Source organism: Haliotis rufescens, unplaced genomic scaffold, assembly GCF_023055435.1.
Source record: "Haliotis rufescens isolate VD_foot unplaced genomic scaffold, xgHalRufe1.0.p SCAF_1, whole genome shotgun sequence".
NCBI lineage: Eukaryota > Metazoa > Mollusca > Gastropoda > Lepetellida > Haliotidae > Haliotis > Haliotis rufescens.
This window is the reverse complement of record NW_025963779.1, coordinates 5773416-5793064: the sequence shown is the minus strand read 5'-3', so window position 1 is coordinate 5793064 and position 19649 is coordinate 5773416. Positions and strand designations below refer to the sequence as shown.

At 42.9% G+C, this 19649-nt stretch overlaps 1 pseudogene; it reads left to right on the top strand.

Annotated features, from left to right (window-relative positions):
• Positions 1-605: 605 nt before the first annotated feature.
• LOC124150089 lies at positions 606-15816 on the top strand (annotated as a pseudogene).
• Positions 15817-19649: the final 3833 nt, after the last annotated feature.

Sequence of the window (19649 nt, the reverse complement as noted above, 5' to 3'; positions counted from 1 at the left end):
GCTTATCCCCCACTCAGACTCCCTTCCCCTCGGCACACTTCTCAACTTCTTGCTTCCCCACTCAGACTCCCTTCCCCTCAGCACACTTCTCAACCTCTTGCTAACCCCCACTCAGGCTCCCTTCCCCTCAGCACACTTCTCAACTTCTTGCTTCCCCACTCAGACTCCCTTCCCCTCAGCACACTTCTCAACCTCTTGCTTATCCCCCACTCAGACTCCCTTCCCCTCAGTACACTTCTCAACCTCTTGCTTCCCCACTCAGACTCTCTTCCCCTTAGCACACTTCTCGACTTCTTGCTAACCCCCACTCAGACTCCCTTCCCCTCGGCACACTTCTCAACTTCTTGCCTACCCCCACTCAGGCTCCCTTCCCCTCAGTACACTTCTCAACCTCTTGCTAACCCCCACTCAGACTCCCTTCCCCTCAGCACACTTCTCGACTTCTTGCTTACCCTGCTCAGACTCTCTTCCTCTCAACACACTTATCAACTTCTTGCTTCCCCACTCAGACTCCCTTCCCCTCTGCACACTTAGCAAGCCTTGATTTTTTTCCACTTTTATCAACTCGTGTTGTTACATTTGATATCAAAAGACACTTGGAAGAGATTCGCTATTTATCATCCAAAACTTGCTCCCACAGCAGATATGGCTTGGGTGAGATCAAGCGATATCTACATTGTAGATATCGCTGTAATAAAATTGCATCACGATGCTTTGCAGATCATTGTGATGTCATTGGTTCCCATGTTGTCACAATCAAATCGTGTTGATATATTTTATATCAAAAGACACTCGGGTATACTCTATATACTCATTAAGTTATAAGTTTTGAACAACAATTTCAGACTCCAAAATTCAGGATAACAGCACAGACGCCTATAAAAAGTACATGTCAAGAGACAACACTTACCAGTTATTTTCAAGAAACTTCAGCACAGTAAATTACTTGAGCACATGGTGCCATGATAGATCTGGAAGGAAGTGACCTGAGAAGACCTTAGCACTCTGAGGTACCATGGGAGAGATTATTATTTGTATTTGTGCTGGTGACAGGACAGACATGATTACTTTGGACAAGATTACTGCTACCAAAAATAATGAATCCAGGTGGAAAATCAATGAGGTTTTAGCCGCTATATGCCTTTCATGATGTCATGCAACATCAATCATCAGGGCTTTGGGAAGTATTTGTTCAAAGTTACTTTAGATAATTTGAAAAAAGTTTGATTTTGTATTGTGGACAACCAATTTTTGCTTTTTTCTGCACGCTTAACTTTTGATGTAAACTGGCGAACAAAAGAAATGTTACCAAACTGAAATTAGGACATGTTGGGTCCCAAACCCAAATAGTGTGACAAAATGGTTGTCCAAATGGACACAGAAATGGAAGAGAACGAGTACCGAGCGATCAAGTCAAGTTGTTTTTGTGACTTTTAATGGCTAACCTCTTGATGTTTGTGCTACGTAGTAGCTACGTTATCTTGACAGTGCCTCCCATTGAGAAGATGTCAATGCATGGAGAGTTAAAGAACGTTCCGAAGTAACACATTCTCTTGAAAAACGTAATGACTGTTTTTTATGAACATGATGATGACATTCATCTACTGAATGTATTTTACATAAAGATGCAGAGTTGATGTTTGGGAAGCAGGAGGCGTGTCCGCGATGAACCCTGAGTCTCCTCCAACAGCGTGTCTGAAGCGACACAGTGAGTATTAATGAAGCGGGTTAATCTGTATGCTGGCCAGCATCCAGACTCCCTGTATGCAGTAAGACAATACGAACTGTATGCAGCAGGGGCACTATATTCAGGGCTAATATATGAACTATCCCAGTAACAATAGTAATATAATGTGACTTGATCAAGAAGTTATCAAGTAATTTAATCTATTACCTTTCAAAAATACTGCAGAAAGACTTTTCTTTGCAACTACACTCATGTATCTCAACTTTAGTATTAAAATTAAACCCTAGATTAGTAAAACTGAATATTGGTCACTTTCCTGGCAGGGACAGACAACGACTCCGGTGACACCTCCTCTGACGATGCACACGATGATGTTGGCAGGCGCATAGGTCACAAACGTCCCAGTGAGTACAACAAAATGCCTTTGAAGTATTGATCAGAATATAGTGGACTTTTACTATGTACACTTTGTCATTGTATGTACTTCCTTACATTGGAACTGAATGTCAGTTCATGTACTTATGTGACACTACTGGACTGAATATTCCTATATGATTTTCTACTTATCCTGCATAACTCCTTAATACATATTACTGCTTGTCCTTGACAGAGAGAAGAGGTGTGTGAAGCTCTTTGCTTGAAGAGGTTGTTCCAACTGAGAGGCCAACCCTATCACGCAGCTCCCATGTGACCAAAGGAAGTGATGTCACGGATAATCATTTTACTTTTGTCACTTGCTGAGGGAAGACCTGTTTTTGATCCGTAGCATAAAACTTGATCAAAACCTCACGTTTTACTTCTTGAGTTAAAGTTCATTGTGCTTGTGTTGTGCATACGGTTTGTATCTTGTAAAACATTGTATGTTTTAACATGTGCATAACTTTTTACATCTTCCCGAGGCAAGAGAGTTAACTGACTTTAAAAGTCACCAGCCACCAGTGGCTATTACCAGTTATGTCCCTTCTGAACCTCTCCTATGGGCCAATCAGATTTCACCTCTTGTATCACTTGCGTATGCTTCACACAAAATGGTGGCGCCCAGTCAGGACGATCTGATCGATAGTCAAGTTCTATATCGTGACAAAACAGGTCTTACATCGCGAAATGCATCAAATCACATGAGCACCTTAATTACAAACATGAAAAGATTTGGAAAATATCTGCTGACAACGAGTTGGCGGTGTACATGCTTTGCTAATCCTGCAATCGACTGAAATCTGGACGACAGTTTACGATTTCGATTTCGGTGCTCGATTTTGATTGGACTATGCATAGACTCGTTAGTCCAGCCAAAATGTAACTCCATAATACCAGCCTAGTTCGGCAAGGGTGGAAACTGGACTTGTATAGTCAGTTTACTCTCTTGCCTCGGGAAGATGAACTTTTAACAGCTGCTGGCAGAAAACAAAACAATGGTAATTCGAGGTGTCTTGTTGTTTCAAGTAGCCGTCTTGGATATTTTACGTGGATGCGAGTTATGAACTGGCTTACGTTCTATATTCTTCTTGCGTGGTACCTCACCATTGTCGTACCTTTGCAAGTATATTGTTTTGTCATTGTATGTTGACTTACGATGCACTGTGATTTTACACTGCTTCATTGCAGATATCATGTCCTCGCTTATGTCGGTGTTGGATTAAGTGCCTTAATTGTACATCTGAATGCCTCCAGGAACCGGCAGCGCAAGATGTCCGATAACTCCGAAAATTTGCCCACTACTGGCTACCTCGGACGCAATGATGTCGGCCCCCACAGTCTCAGTCTCTACCCAGAGCACCCTGACGACCACCACTACGTCTATCTTTACGGCGGCGGCCACCACCATGACACCCGGCGTGGCGCTCTCCTACCAAACAGCGCCTATCCAGTCCACCAGACAGACGCATGGGTCCCAACAGGTGCCCCCACCTACGGCCCAGACGCCTGTGATGGACGCCTCTCTCAGTACGTCCTCACGTTGGAGTGACAGTCGTTCGTGTCGCAAGGGTCCCTGATCTAGGAGCTGCTCTCCTGTACACAGATGATCTGGTGGTTACCGTCCCGACTCCTCGGAGGGTGACTTCATCCCTTGTTACGATGACACCCCCACCTGGGACTAGACCAGGTTGCAGACTCCATAGACCATTTGACCACTGTCATATCCTACCACCAACAACAGGTCGATCATAGGCACTCCCATATGCGAACCGCCCTGATTGAACTTACAACCATGAGACGCCTGGGCTACCTTGCTCTATCGAACTGGGACCCAGAATTTAAGAGTATTTCCCCTGACCTATTTAACGTCAGGTCTCCAAGACCCACTCCCAAGTCTCAGCCTTCGCCCGAAACAAGACTGCTCTCAAGGCCCTGGCTAGGGTATCACAGCCAGCCTTCTGTAAGGCGTACCAGTCTGGCTCCTACAGGCCGCGATGCAACACCCTCCAGCCCCAGGGGCAGGGCTCAACATCAACCTTTCGGGGCAGGGGTAAAGGCAAGTCCTCAGGCTCATACCAGTCCCGCTGCGGCCACTCTAAGGGAGGAAGCGCGGACGGCAGGGACTTTAAGTTAACCGCCAGCACACACGACTGCGACCTCCCAACCCCAGTCGTCGAAATTGTCGACTATCCAGCAGGTGGGAGACTGAGTTGATTCTGGCAAAATCATCCGACATGGGTACAAGCTGACGTTTATGGACAACCAGCCTCTCACATCGTCCCCTGTAGCCGACACCTACCCCCCTACTCAACAGCAGCTACCAAGCCAGTACTAAGCCAGTACATCTCGGCACTGCTGGACAAGAAAGGGATAGACACCGGGCTTCTATTCACCGATCTTCCTTGTCCCCAAGAAGGACTCAGACAATCACAGGTTGATACACAACCTCGCCACTTTCAACAAACGCTTCCTGGCACGTCCACCTGATTTCAAGATGACAACGCTCAGGCTACTGCAATCCTGGATCCAGGCACAGGATGTGCTTATCAGCCTGGATATCAAGGACGTCTACCTACATGTCCCAATCCATCCCGACTACCGGAAATTCCTCCCATTCATTTTCATGGGATTCCATTACCAACAGGCGGTCCTCCCATTTGGTATTTCTTCGGCCCTGATAGCCTCATACCTCCATCTCCGGGACATTCAGTTTGAGGCATACATAGATGACTGCCTCTTGAATCATTGGAACACTGTCACTCTACTTGTATTACTTCACCTTCCGGGTCCTGTACCAGTTGGGTTGGAAGATCCACCTCAGGAAGTCAGAGTTGACACCCTCATATCGCCTTCAGTTCATCGGGGGTCTCTTTCAGACACACTTCAACCTCCTCTCTGTACCCACAGACCGGTGGGAGCGCAGGCAATCACACCTGATTCCAGCCCTCCACTACCATGCACTCTGCGCCAGTGGCAAGTCCTCCTAGGCCTCCTGGCTGCCTCTGTGGTCTAGTGGTAGAGCATCCGACCGGAGAGAGGAAGGTCCGGGGTTCGATCCACGGCTGCGTCATACCAAAAAAAGATGGTACTTGTTGTAACCCTGTCTGGCGCTCGGCATTAAGGGGCTAAAATAAGGACTGGTTGGCCCGGAGTCAGTATACTGTGTCTGAGTGTGGTATTCATGTTAAACTGTGACATGGTATCTCAGTAAGCTAACACTATAAATCAGCATCAGTCTGGACTAGTACAAACAGCTACACACACACGTGCATGCATGTCGCTATATAAGTGCAATAATCTTGGACGAGAGGTTAAAGCCAATTTCACTTCACCTTTCACCTCACCTCACCTAGGCCTCCTAACCTCAGCGCAGGACTTGACTAACAGAGAAAGGTTTGAACTGCGCCCAGTTCAAATGTTACTGGCTCCCTACATCAGGCGCTAGGACCCCTCAGTGTCCATCGTCCTCCCGGATCACCTAAAACCGCGTCTCCAGTGGTGGATGGTGGAATCAAATATCTGAGGCGGCGACTCCTTGACAGGGCTTACAACCTCTCTGCGCCTATTTGTAGATGCCTCCCTGCACTCATTCGACCTCGCTCCTTTAACAGACGTTCCTTTTCTTTTACCTGGTGGATCATCTGGAGATCCAGTTCCTAGTGGATGCACTATCTAGGCCATGCAAGGTTGACCCCACAGAGAGTGGAGGCTCCACAGCTTCACTCTTGTTTGTCGAGACCTCAGTCTCCCCAACAAAAGAACTATCGCCGGTATTGGATCCCCTGGCTTGGGCAGTCAACTCCTTCAGCGTCCACTGGGACTAAGAGTGTATTCTTTTCCGCTACCTGTACTCCTTCCCAGGGTCGTCCTCCATCTCGGTCTCGATCTGATGTGATCGCGCCCTGGTGCCAGGCAATGGCTTTGTTCGTCGACCTCAGAGAACTAGCCGATACCAACCTGCTGATCCCTCCACAGTAGGCAGCCAAACCCAGGACCAGACAAGCTATGTCTTCAATTCTGGTCCCATTACAGAGGTTACTTGGCCAGAGTGGCAAAGGCCATCATGATGGCGCATCGCCCGACCAACCATGACAAGTGGCTATCCTTCGAGAGCTTTTGCAGGGGCAAACAACAAGACCCGACTACTGCATTGCCATAATTCCTGGCCCTGTTCATGCTCTATCTTTGCAACAAGCGTAGACTAAGGAATAGTACCATAGCGACCTACCTTGTGGCACTCAACTCTGTACTAGCAGTTCCGGAAGATTGGCGCATGAAGAAAATCCCGGAACTACAGGCTCTGATCCGCTCACTCAGGTCGGAAGACCAGCTTGGGACTCTCTCACGCTACGAGCCATCATTCTCCAGGCCAAGAGGCCGCAGGATTGGACCCCTAAGCTCCCAACTACCAGCATGAGACCCGGGCTGTCGCCTCCACCATGGCGCTACAGAGCAACTGCTCTCTACTTGCCATCATGGAGGGGTGTTTCTGGCGATCAAACATTCTTCGCCAGTCACCACATGCGAGACATCGCATTGGAGGATGTGCAAGGCAAGCACAGTTGGTCTGTTAGTAGTGGCCCAACAGGTCCCCACTACAAGACGCCATTGACTTCGCCTCCATTCCAGAGCCGACCTCTCCCGTGGCTTTAATGCCTTGGACTAGAAGGTTCATGACCCATTTGCAAATGGCTTGGTACACCAGTCTACAACTTTAACTTGAGAGGGTTTACATCTGTGGCTGCGTAGTACCTGGACACACTGCATACCTGACTCTTGGTTCCCATACATGGATTGGTCACTTGAAGCCATCCACATTGCTGGGGATTGGCTGAGGGAGTTTTGAGATGAAAGTCCCAATGTATCTGCAGGTATTCCCTCCACCGATTCCATCGGATAAAGATGCATTATGGAGTAATGCAGGATAAGTAAACTTTTTGGTAAAATCTTAGATATTTTTTATATTTATATACTTATTTTGCATAACTACGTCTAAAAAGACCCGACCATTGCAGAGCTGCCTCCCCAGGATGCCTTCCGATGTGCCGGACTCAAGAGTAATGTGAGGATCCTTGATGTCACTTCCTTTGGTCACGTGGACAGGGTTGGCCTCTCAGCCATTTGGAACAACTTTTTCAAGCAAAGATGATCACACAGCTAATTTCTCTGTCAAAAACAAGCAGTAATGTGCATTAAAAAGGTAAGGCAGGATAAGTATACAAATTTAAAAAATATCTAGAATTTTACTAGGACTTCCACACAGCTAGCTGTAATATCAGTGGTTTGTTTCTATAAATTCTTCTCAGATATGTTGATATATACATAGACAGGGGGTGTTCTTTACTACAAAGGTTACTGCTCTCTCCTGACAGGGATGGAGGACAGAGACAGCGGGGACGGCCTCAGCCATAGTGGTCATCACAATGATGATGCGCAAAGACATGGTGGTCAGCAAACGAGTGGCAATACAATTGGTATGTTAACACCTCCAATCACTATTCTTTGTGTCATCATTTTCATCTATCATTTTCTCGGGGAAAGACTTTGTCATTATATTGATCAACATTGGGCTGCTTAAACTCCTTCAATACAGCCTCTCCTGAGAGGAATTATGAGATATATGTTAAATGTGATCCAGTAATAGTAGTTAACAATGTTACTCTTCAAACAAATACATGGGTACAATGTGTACAATATGTGAAGTAGATGTGCGATATCCCAGACTGTCGCATACGACAGAAAACGGCTTCAAATCATATTCTACGAAAGGTAGATGTAAAACTGAAAACATGAAGGTGTTTTTCAATGTAAAGCTGTTACCTTTAGATTTGCTTTGCGTTTGGTTTCAAATTCACCATAGCTCCGTTAAATTTACAGGAATCAAATGTATGCTCTGCACACAGTCTAAATTATTTGCACACTAATTCTGTGACTGAAAACCCAGTTTTACAATGACCAGTTTTCGAATATTGCTTCTACCCAAAGCACCAAATTACCAGTTAATTAATCCTGTACACTTACATTAAGAGTAAAATATATTTTCGTTTCTCCATTACATAATTTATATTCTGAATATTTGAATTACAGTTGAATCATGTATCTATTTAACAAAAATAGCATGTACATCTTTTGTATATATATTTATGTATATCGTTGTAGGTGCAAGCAGAAGCACAGTTACCGGGTCAAATGTTGTCGGAAGTGCGACGAACACCACACGTAGGTTATGTGTGTCACCGGCCTTTTACTTTAATAACAATAAGTATAGGAATGTGAATGCAAGCAACGATGCGGGCTGCAAGGGATTTCGAAATATAGTAGCGCATCCTGGTTTATATTCATGGAAATCAACTCTATGTGATTACCATTAAGTCATTTTTCCCTAAAGAAACTTATATCCACTATGGCCGCCAAACACATCACAGTTTGACATGCATCTAAGAACAAAAAAAGCTTAACATGCAAAGTGTTCTGCATGGTGCTAATTTGCAATCATTTTTTCGAAAAAGTAATGAAGATACAACGTTTCAAAGAAAACTCCATGAGGAAATATGCATCAGAAGCAACCTGAAATATGTCCCTAACGAATCAAGATATCTCAAAACGGTTAGGATATATTGATGTTTGAACAATGGAGACAATATTTGCAAATTTTGAAAGTCCTGCAGCTGATACAGGTAGAGCAAATGATTGCAGAAGATGCGTTATGAACATGTTCAATCCAATATGGCCGGGGGGCACAGGTGGCCCAGTCATCTAAGGATGCAGAGTTGCGTCCTTTTGGCACGCCAGAAACCAATGATTGTGGTTCGAATCCCGGCTCACCCCGATTATGTTTCTAGGTTTGTCAGCTCCATACCCATGGTCGTGGGTTTCACCGAAGTGGTAAATGTCTGAGACCTGCATCACTTCGGGCTTTCCTCCCACATTAAGCTGACACGTAACGATATAACTGGAATACTGTTAAAAGCGGCGTTAAACCCAACTCACTCACTTACTCACTCACACTATATGGCTGCCAAACCTCGTGACTCGACATGTGTTAAAGAGTAGAAAATGTTCAGTAGTCAAAAGCAACATAGGAAGCAGTGGCTGAAACTACTTTGCATGATAAGATTCCATGTAAAAATGTCATGAAGAAGTCATGCAAAAATGTTTTACACATTTCGGCTGGAAGTAGCATATCTTATCATACTCAATCGCCGTTTGTGGGGTGGTCCATAGAGACCAAGTATGCAAAGTTTTTAAGCCTTTGCTCTGATAGTTTCAGAGCAGATGATTTTAGCAGCCAAGTAGTGAGGGCTAAAATGCATGGCGAAAACCTTCAATCCAATATGGCTTCCAAATGGTGCCTTGTAGCTACCATAGTCCTACAGTAAAAAATGATGGGCATCTGCTGCATGTCAAATCCAAAAGTCATTGGACCACTAGTTTCGAAGCCAATTGCTGCAGTTTCAAAATTAATTTTGAGTTATCTGCTCTTAGCCATTGAGCCTTGGCGTTGTAATTCTCGTAACTCGACAATGTATTTATGAATTGTAACAATATGTGTACAACAATCATGACATCATTTAAACAGACAAAAGGCATATTTAATTGTAGCAATGTGCATGCTTAGCGAAACAGAAATCTACATATGAGCTTTCTAAATGTAAAACAGTTATTCTTTTGGTGATTTAGGCATCCAAATATATGTTGTTACTTTATCTGCTTTCTTTTCAGTGACTGTGTACAACGATCATCGTCTTTACGCAGCACCAGGATCTACATTGAAACAAAAAATAAAAGGTAAAATTTTCCAATGAAAAATATTATTCATTTTCAGACGGTTGGTTTAGTATGTGCTCTAAATCAAGTTTGTTTGTTGTTTAATGCCACACTCAGCAATATTCCAGCTATATGACGGTGGTCTGTAAATAATTGAGGCTGGACCTAACAATCCAGTGACTGACATGAGCATCGGCCCATGCAATTGGGATACGATGATATGCCGTTAGTCGCCTCTTATGATAAGCATAGTCGCCAGTTACAAGCAAGCATGAAGAGCTAAACACACTTTGTTTTCAATGCAGATGTGCTATCCACATGAACTAAAAAATAAATATCCACGTGGAAGTTTGAAATCACAAAATTTTGTTTCAACAGAGCGTCTCCCTTTTATCAGGTGTTTAAAGCATGAGACGAATTTGAAATGACATCCTTATTGATATCATAGTTATTGTTGATTTGCAGAAAGAACAGAGACATTGTTCAAGGAATGGACAAAGGACATGATAACAACGGAAGCTACTCAGACTCTCATCCACAAGCTCAACAAAGGTGCATCATGGATCACTGTCACAGGGAATCCGGGCGAGGGGAAATCTACCACAGCCTTCCTTGCTTTGCAGTATATGCACGACAGGGGCAGAGAGGTGTTTGAAATACGAACTCCAGAGGAATACGAGGCAGTGAAGGAAGCCCCGAAAGTTGTCATAATGATAGATGATATGTTTGGACAATTGCAGTACAACCAAAGCCTCTTTAAGTGGGAAACGGTGGTCACAGATATCTTAAAACTTGCAGAGCATAAGGCTCAGAGTTTGACAGAAAAAACAGATGACACGAACTTATCTTTTATCATGACAAGTAGGACAGATGTACTGAAATCAGCCACCATTCACTTTGGGAAATTCTCAAATATGATAGTGAATGCTGAATCCACCCTTGACCTTTCACAAGTAACTTGTTCACAAGCAACTGAAAACATGTTTCTTGAAAGAGAGAAAATCTGGGAATCTCATGCGAGAAAAAAAGAAATTTCAATCGAGAAGAATATTGTGAGACAAGTATGCAGAATGAACTTACCACATGGATTTCCCCATTGCTGCAAATTGTATGCTAACACATACTACCTGAAAGTGAGCATGAAAGAATTCTTTTTTAACCCAATTCCATTTTTAAATGATTCTATGAAATCATTCATGAGGGAAAAGAAAGTTGGATATATATTCCGACAAATGTTGAAGAACGATGGTTCTTTCGACCTGGAAAGCATTGAAAATGAAGAACAATGTTTTGACCTCTCAAGTCAGTGTGAGCCACTAGAAGGCACTTATATATCAAGAGAGGGAAGTGTTATAACATTTCAGCATCCATCGATATATGACAGTGCTGCTTTCATTCTATGTGAATTGTTCCCCAAATTCGTAATAGAGAATTGTAGCCTGAGGTTTCTTAATGAAAGGGTGCGATTTGAACAGTTGCAACATGAAGAAAAGAATGAAACGTGTATGATAAAAACATTTAAACCAGAATCTGTCAACCCATTTATGCAAAGACTTAAACGTGAGGTTACTTCATGTAACATACAATATGCCTTATCACATCCCTCATTCCAAGATCATTCCTTTGCTTCAGATTTCTTGAAAACCATGTCATCATCACAAACAATCTCAAGTTTGATAACATCAAAAGATAAGAACACCAGACAATCGTTTCTGTTTTATTCTTCAAGTAGCAAATCGGATAACATCCTGCGACAGATCTGTACCTCAATGGAACTGACATCAGCAGAACAGGAGGAGTGTATCCTTGGCATATGTGAACACAGTTCGGTAGCATCCATGCACTTTGTTATGAATATTTACAAGGGAGCTAATTTTGATTGTCAAAATATCAATTCAAAGACACCTTTAATAATTGCTGCATCAAAGGCTTGTGATGAACTGCTGAAATTATTACTTACTTTGAATGTTGATGTCACACTGACAGATGACAATGGGTGGTCAGCTCTACACTACGTCTGTCGGCATGGAGTCCAGGGAGATGGTGATGTTGTGGACCTATTGATTGGTAAACATACAGAAGCCGATCTTTCCATGTTTAATAGTTGTCACACCAACCCCTTCCTAATTGCATGTGATAATGGTCACATGAAGGTTGTGGCCCAATTGGTAAATAAAAACGCATGCGTGAACACGGCAAATGGCAATTTAAATGCAGGTTTTAAAAGGGCATGCTTTTCGGGACACTTAGATGTTACAACTCTCCTGTTAGACAAAGGTGCAGATATCAACGTGGTAGGTGGTAATGGCTGCATGGCTCTCCATTATGCATGTTTTAGTGGACACCATGATGTTGTGACTCTCCTGTTAGACAAAGGTGCAGATATCACCGTGGTAGATGGTAATGGCCTCACTGCTCTCCATTATGCATGTGTTAGTGGACACCATGATGTTGTGACTCTCCTGTTAGACAAAGGTGCAGACATCAACGTGGTAGATGGTAATGGCCGCACTGCTCTCCATGCTGCATGTGTTAGTGGACACCGTGATGTTGTGACTCGCCTGTTAAACAAAGGTGCAGATATCAACGTGGTAGATGGTGATGGCTGGACTGCTCTCCTTACTGCATGTGTTACTGGACACCATGATGTTGTGACTCTCCTGTTAGACAAAGGTGCAGATATCAACATGGTAGATGGTAATGGCTGGACTGCTCTCCATTATGCATGTAGTGAGGGACACCATCATGTTGTGACTCTCCTGTTAGACAAAGGTGCAGATATCAACATGGTAGATGGTGATGGCTGGACTGCTCTCCTTACTGCATGTAGTGAGGGACACCATGATGTTGTGACTCTCCTGTTAGACAAAGGTGCAGATATCAACATGGTAGATGGTAATGGCTGGACTGCTCTCCATCGTGCATGTGTTAGTGGACACCATGAAGTTGTGACTCGCCTGTTAAACGAAGGTGCAGATATCAACATGGTAGATGGTGATGGCTGGACTGCTCTCCATTATGCATGTGGTGAGGGACACCATGATGTTGTGACTCTCCTGTTAGACAAAGGTGCAGATATCAACATGGTAGATGGTAAAGGCCACACTGCTCTCCATCGTGCATGTGTTAGTGGACACCATGAAGTTGTGACTCGCCTGTTAAACAAAGGTGCAGATATCAACATGGTAGATAGTGATGGCTGGACTGCTCTCCATTATGCATGTGTTAGTGGACACCATGATGTTGTGACTCTCCTGTTAGACAAAGGTGCAGATATCAACATGGTAGATTGTAATGGCCGCACTGCTCTCCATTATGCATGTGTTAGTGGACACCATGATGTTGTGACTCTCCTGTTAGACAAAGGTGCAGATATCACTGTGGTAGATTATAATGGCCGCACTGCTCTCCATTATGCATGTGTTAGTGGACACCACGATGTCATGACTCTCCTGTTAGACAAAGGTGCAGATATCAACGTGGTAGATGGTAATGGCCGCACTGCTCTCCATTATGCATGTGTTGGTGGACACCATGATGTTGCGACTCTCCTGTTAGACAAAGGTGCAGATATCAACGTGGTAGATGATAATGGCCGCACTGCTCTCCTTACTGCATGTGGTACTGGACACCATGATGTTGTGACTCTCCTGTTAGACAAAGGTGCAGATATCAACATGGTAGATGATAATGGCCGCACTTCTCTCCGTGCTGCATGTGTTACTGGACACCATGATGTTGTGACTCTCCTGTTAGACAAAGGTGCAGATATCAACGTGGTAGATGATAATGGCCGCACTGCTCTCCATGCTGCATGTAGTAAAGGACACCATGATGTTGTGACTCTCCTGTTAGACAAAGGTGCAGATATCACCTTGGTAGATGATAATGGCCACACTGCTCTCCTTACTGCATGTGGTACTGGACACCATGATGTTGTGACTCTCCTGTTAGACAAAGGTGCAGATATCAACGTGGTAGATGATAATGGCCGCACTTCTCTCCGTGCTGCATGTGGTACTTGACACCATGATGTTGTGACTCTCCTGTTAGACAAAGGTGCAGATATCAACGTGGTAGATGATAATGGCCGCACTTCTCTCCGTGCTGCATGTGTTACTGGACACCATGATGTTGTGACTCTCCTGTTAGACAAAGGTGCAGATATCAACATGGTAGATGATAATGTCCGCACTTCTCTCCATGCTGCATGTGTTACTGGACACCATGATGTTGTGACTCTCCTGTTAGACAAAGGTGCAGATATCAACGTGGTAGATGATAATGGCCGCACTGCTCTCCATACTGCATGTGGTACTGGACACCATGATGTTGTGACTCTCCTGTTAGACAAAGGTGCAGATATCAACATGGTAGATGATAATGGCCGCACTTCTCTCCATGCTGCATGTGTTACTGGACACCATGATGTTGTGACTCTCCTGTTAGACAAAGGTGCAGATATCAACATGGTAGATGATAATGGCCGCACTTCTCTCCATGCTGCATGTGTTACTGGACACCATGATGTTGTGACTCTCCTGTTAGACAAAGGTGCAGATATCAACATGGTAGATGATAATGGCCGCACTTCTCTCCGTGCTGCATGTGTTACTGGACACCATGATGTTGTGACTCTCCTGTTAGACAAAGGTGCAGATATCAACATGGTAGATGATAATGGCCGCACTTCTCTCCATGCTGCATGTGTTACTGGACACCATGATGTTGTGACTCTCCTGTTAGACAAAGGTGCAGATATCAACGTGGTAGATGATAATGGCCGCACTGCTCTCGATACTGCATGTGGTACTGGACACCATGATGTTGTGACTCTCCTGTTAGACAAAGGTGCAGATATCACCTTGGTAGATGATAATGGCCGCACTGCTCTCCATGCTGCATGTAGTAAGGGACACCATGATGTTGTGACTCTCCTGTTAGACAAATGTGCAGATATCAACTTGGTAGATGATAATGGCCGCACTGCTCTCCTTACTGCATGTGGTACTGGACACCATGATGTTGTGACTGTCCTGTTAGACAAAGGTGGAGATATCAACGTGGTAGATGATAATGGCCGCACTGCTCTCCTTACTGCATGTGGTACTGGACACCATGATGTTGTGACTGTCCTGTTAGACAAAGGTGCAGATATCAACGTGGTAGATGATAATGGCCGCACTGCTCTCTGGTATGCATGTGGTACTGGACACCATGATGTTGTGACTCTCGTGTTAGACAAAGGTGCAGATATCAACGTGGTAGATGATAATGGCGGCACTGCTCTCTGGTATGCATGTGGTACTGGACACCATGATGTTGTGACTCTCCTGTTAGACAAAGGTGCAGATATCAACTTGGTAGATGATAATGGCCACACTGCTCTCCTTACTGCATGTGGTACTGGACACCATGATGTTGTGACTCTTTTGTTAAACAAAGGTGCAGATATCAACGTGGTAGATGATAATGGCGGCACTGCTCTCTGGTATGCATGTGGTACTGGACACCATGATGTTGTGACTCTCGTGTTAGACAAAGGTGCAGATATCAACTTGGTAGATGATAATGGCCACACTGCTCTCCTTACTGCATGTGTTACTGGACACCATCATGTTGTGACTCTCCTGTTAGACAAAGGTGCAGATATCAACTTGGTAGATGATAATGGCCACACTGCTCTCCTTACTGCATGTGGTACTGGACACCATGATGTTGTGACTCTCCTGTTAGACAAAGGTGGAGATATCACGGTGGTAGATGATAATAGCCGCACTTCTCTCCGTGCTGCTTTTAGTAAGAGACACCATGATGTTGTGACTCTCCTGTTAGACAAATCTGCAGATATCAACATTGCAGATGGTAATGGCCAGTAGTATAGGTAATGATGGTTCTGGCTCACTTCCACTGGAGCAGGATTCATATACCTATACTGCTACTACAGAGGGAATTTTTTATGCGTAAATGACTATGCGATTCAACGATAGTCATGAGATTCAGCTAAATTGGCTCCAGCTCACCACCACCTGGAGTCTATGATACAAATTTTTATAGGTAATGATGGTTCTGGACCACTTCCACTGGAGCCGGATTCATATACCTATACTGCTACTACAGAGGGAATTTTTTATGCCAAAATGACTATGCGATTCAATGATAGTCATAAGATTAAGTTAAATTGGGTCTAGCTCACCAATACTTGGGGCCAATCATTGCTTTAGATGAGCCTAAATGGTAATAAAAATATTCTTCATTATTTTTATCGATAAAGCGATATTCAACATTTTTATTAAGTTCTTTGTTCATTTTACTAGGAGACCAGACTATATAACTACACTCTTCTTGTAAATTGATAAGAAACAATTGATAACCGTATTTGGTTGGTTTGACATTACTGATATAATAAAAACCTTGTGGTAATTCTCTCCATTTAATAGCTTTCTCCATTATTGTATATATTTATGTAAGCATTTGTCTAAATGTGATCAAACGATAGTAAGCAATCTATTTTTAATCTCCAACCAGTTCTTTGGTTTTGGCACGGAATAATTGACGTGCTTGTTGCCTCCCCTGTTCTATGAACTTTTTTTTCTCGTCTTCGCTAATACCACTGGTCTTATGAGATTTTGATCGAATCTCCTGCTTCATTTCATTGTATTTGGTGAGCTCCGACAGCACTAAACGAAACCCATCCTCGGATATCTTACAATCGACCATTGCTGTCGAAATATGATCCTCAATGCTGTTCAACTTTGCTTCGGCGAGTATCCGAATACTATCGTGTTTTAATGCTTTCTTTTGTAACCTACGAGAAATGAATTTTATCGCTATTCCTGCCAGTCCCGAGACTCCAGCGGCTATTTCCATACCGAGCACGATAGGCGCGGCAATTATAGTTGATAATAAACCGACACCCGTCCCATGCCAGATACTAAAAGCGCGGTGTTAACTCCGTCCAGAGCATTCACGGCTCTGCTATACTTTTTATACAATCCAAGTCTCAACTCCCTATCCTTCTCTATTCGATGTTTTATGTCGCTTATTTGATGTAATCGAAGTCCATCAACAGTTTCCATCTTTTCAAATGCTTTATCGAGCGCTGGATATAAACTCATAGTGTATATTACGATCATATAATAGTCTTTAATTGGTCTTGCTTAAATGTTTTGAGACTATACATCAACCTTATCAAATGTATATTATACGGCAAGAATATCTTAGAAAGAGAAATACTACCACTTTTAATAATTTGAACCCCCTCGAGGGTTGCAACGGGCGATGCTCCGATATGAATAATACTGCAATGTTGACGCTCGTGTTTCTTGAGCCATTTAATCGATAGACCTGGTAATATTTCGAAGGCATCTTCCGGTACATCTCCGAACAAGACTTCAATAATAAGCGTGGAAATATTAGGTATTGCACTCAAGTTATCTTTAATATCTTCGAATTCAGTAATCAAATTTAAAGTAACATTTTTTAAGGCCGGATGACTATATAACATATGACCTGGGTTTTCTGGCAGGGGAGTGACTAACACACTTTTTCGTTTTGATGGGATATAAGCCGCGAGTCGAGGCCACTATTAATTATCTTAGTTAAATTATGTCCCTTACCCATCATCACATAAGGTGGGGTAATGATGATATTCAGTAGCCACTCGATGTTTGCTTCGACCATAGTCCGTTTATTCTTGCCGTTGAGAATAATTTTGTACGAAGTGTTTTTAATGAGTCTACTAACGTCGACATTGCTTAAATCTTCTAGATTACCCGTTAATGTGACTTCTTTCCGCTTGTATACATTATCGTGTAAGTGTAAAGCGTATAACTTACCATTGTAACCGGGTTTATCAAATCCTTCTGTGTCTCCGAGATCGGAAAGCGCAATTGTATTACATTGCCTGAGCGTTCCAGGGCCTGATGCATCAACCATTATTTTTGATATGGAGTGTTACACTTAAGTATACTATATGTACTGGTTGCTCCATCTAAAACCGAAATTTTGAGGTCTGAAATAATACCACGCTTCAATTTTTTATATTGTAATGACGAGAAAGATTCCGTTCTACCGCTATTATATTTTTCATTTTTCACTGGAACACATCTGAGCAGAGTTGAAGGACTTTCTAGTTGAATATTATTTGTCGTGCTTATTTGATCAAGATGGATGCACAACTTCTTATAGGGAACTAAATCGGGCAATGTATCTCCATCAGGATGTGTGCCAATTAAGCGACTAAATTCAAATGTACCTGGTTGTTCCAATACAATTTTATTTCCATGGTCTATTTTCACTGTCCCAGTTGCCTCATTTTGTGTGATACTAACTCCATTAGGCTTAAAAATTTCATCATTGTATCATGGGATAACATTTATACTAAGTTATCTTATAATAATTAGATCTACATCAAGTGCTTTTATGAGTTATCATGGTGTAATATTTATACATCATTTCATATAATTATAGTTTAGCAAGTAATAATTATCATTAGGTAAAATGCATATATAAATTATCAGTAGTTTCAGTTAAAGCTTTTTTAGATGGTTACTTACTTACTTACTTTGGAGATTTAACGTGCGCTTTCCGACTGATGCGTATTTCGCACACGGGCCCGGCCAGGCCATTTAATGTGTTTCCGAAAGGGGCGAAGGTGGTCTGTGCAACCCAAGAGGGGGGTTTTAGGGGTTGCTTATATAGAATTTGGGAATTTTGAGATTTGGAATAGATGCCGATGGGATTGGGGAGGAGAACTAAGGGAGCTGGGTTTTAGATGGTTGCTAGCCTAAGGTAATGGGAGCGCGTCTTCTAGACATACTATTCAATAAGACAAGAGTTACGTCTACATAGTTTAATTGATTTGAAGCTTTTAGATAAATGCTAGCCTAAGGTATCAAGATCCCATCTCCCAGACAAAGGATATTTATTTAAGTATATCTGTCATCACCTACCGGGGTATATTAGAATAACATTACTTCAATTAAGACTCATTAAGGATTAGCCCCAATACAAGCTCATCTATAGGGCATTAAGGATTAGCCCCCATACAAGCTCGTCTATAGGGCATTAAGGATTAGCCCCCATACAAGCTCGTCTATAGGGCATTAAGGTTTAGCCCCCACACAAGCTCATCTATAGTGACACCCTAATCTCTTTCAAAGCATCCAGTAAATATGTCAACAAGATTAGTGCCAGTCCAACAGGATAAACAGGATTTAGTATTCCCCTCTGTCTAGCCATCCATTTAGCTTAGGACACAACTAATCGTGTATCAACCAATCACATTCCTTTTTATTGTTCAAAGTTTTGTTAAATACATACTGTAGGCAGGTTTTAAGCAGAGAAGGGGATTGACTCTCTTTCCAAGCAGACCTCTTTCCCACAGCCCAGAGTGTGAACCGACTCTCTGTGGCACCCTCAGTTATTATATAAGTATATTGTTAATTGTTCTTGTAAATAAAATTGTGATTAGTCTCCTGTGACTCTGGCTCTTTGCTGACTAATTCCCCAAGAAAACCAGCACGTCATTTGGAAGGTATTGTTCACCCAGAACAGTTCCATGATAATTGAGTGAGCTTAAGCTGTAATACCCATCAGGTATAGTAATGTGTTTGATAATATTACCATTTGTAGCTAATAGTATTATCCTATTATTATTTTTTGCAGCATTTATATCGGTCCACAGTGGGTAATATGTACTTCGAGTTGTCTATCCGAGTTATCGATAGTATGAAGCAGTTCAATAGACTGACCATTTGTTATTCCAGGGAGTGTA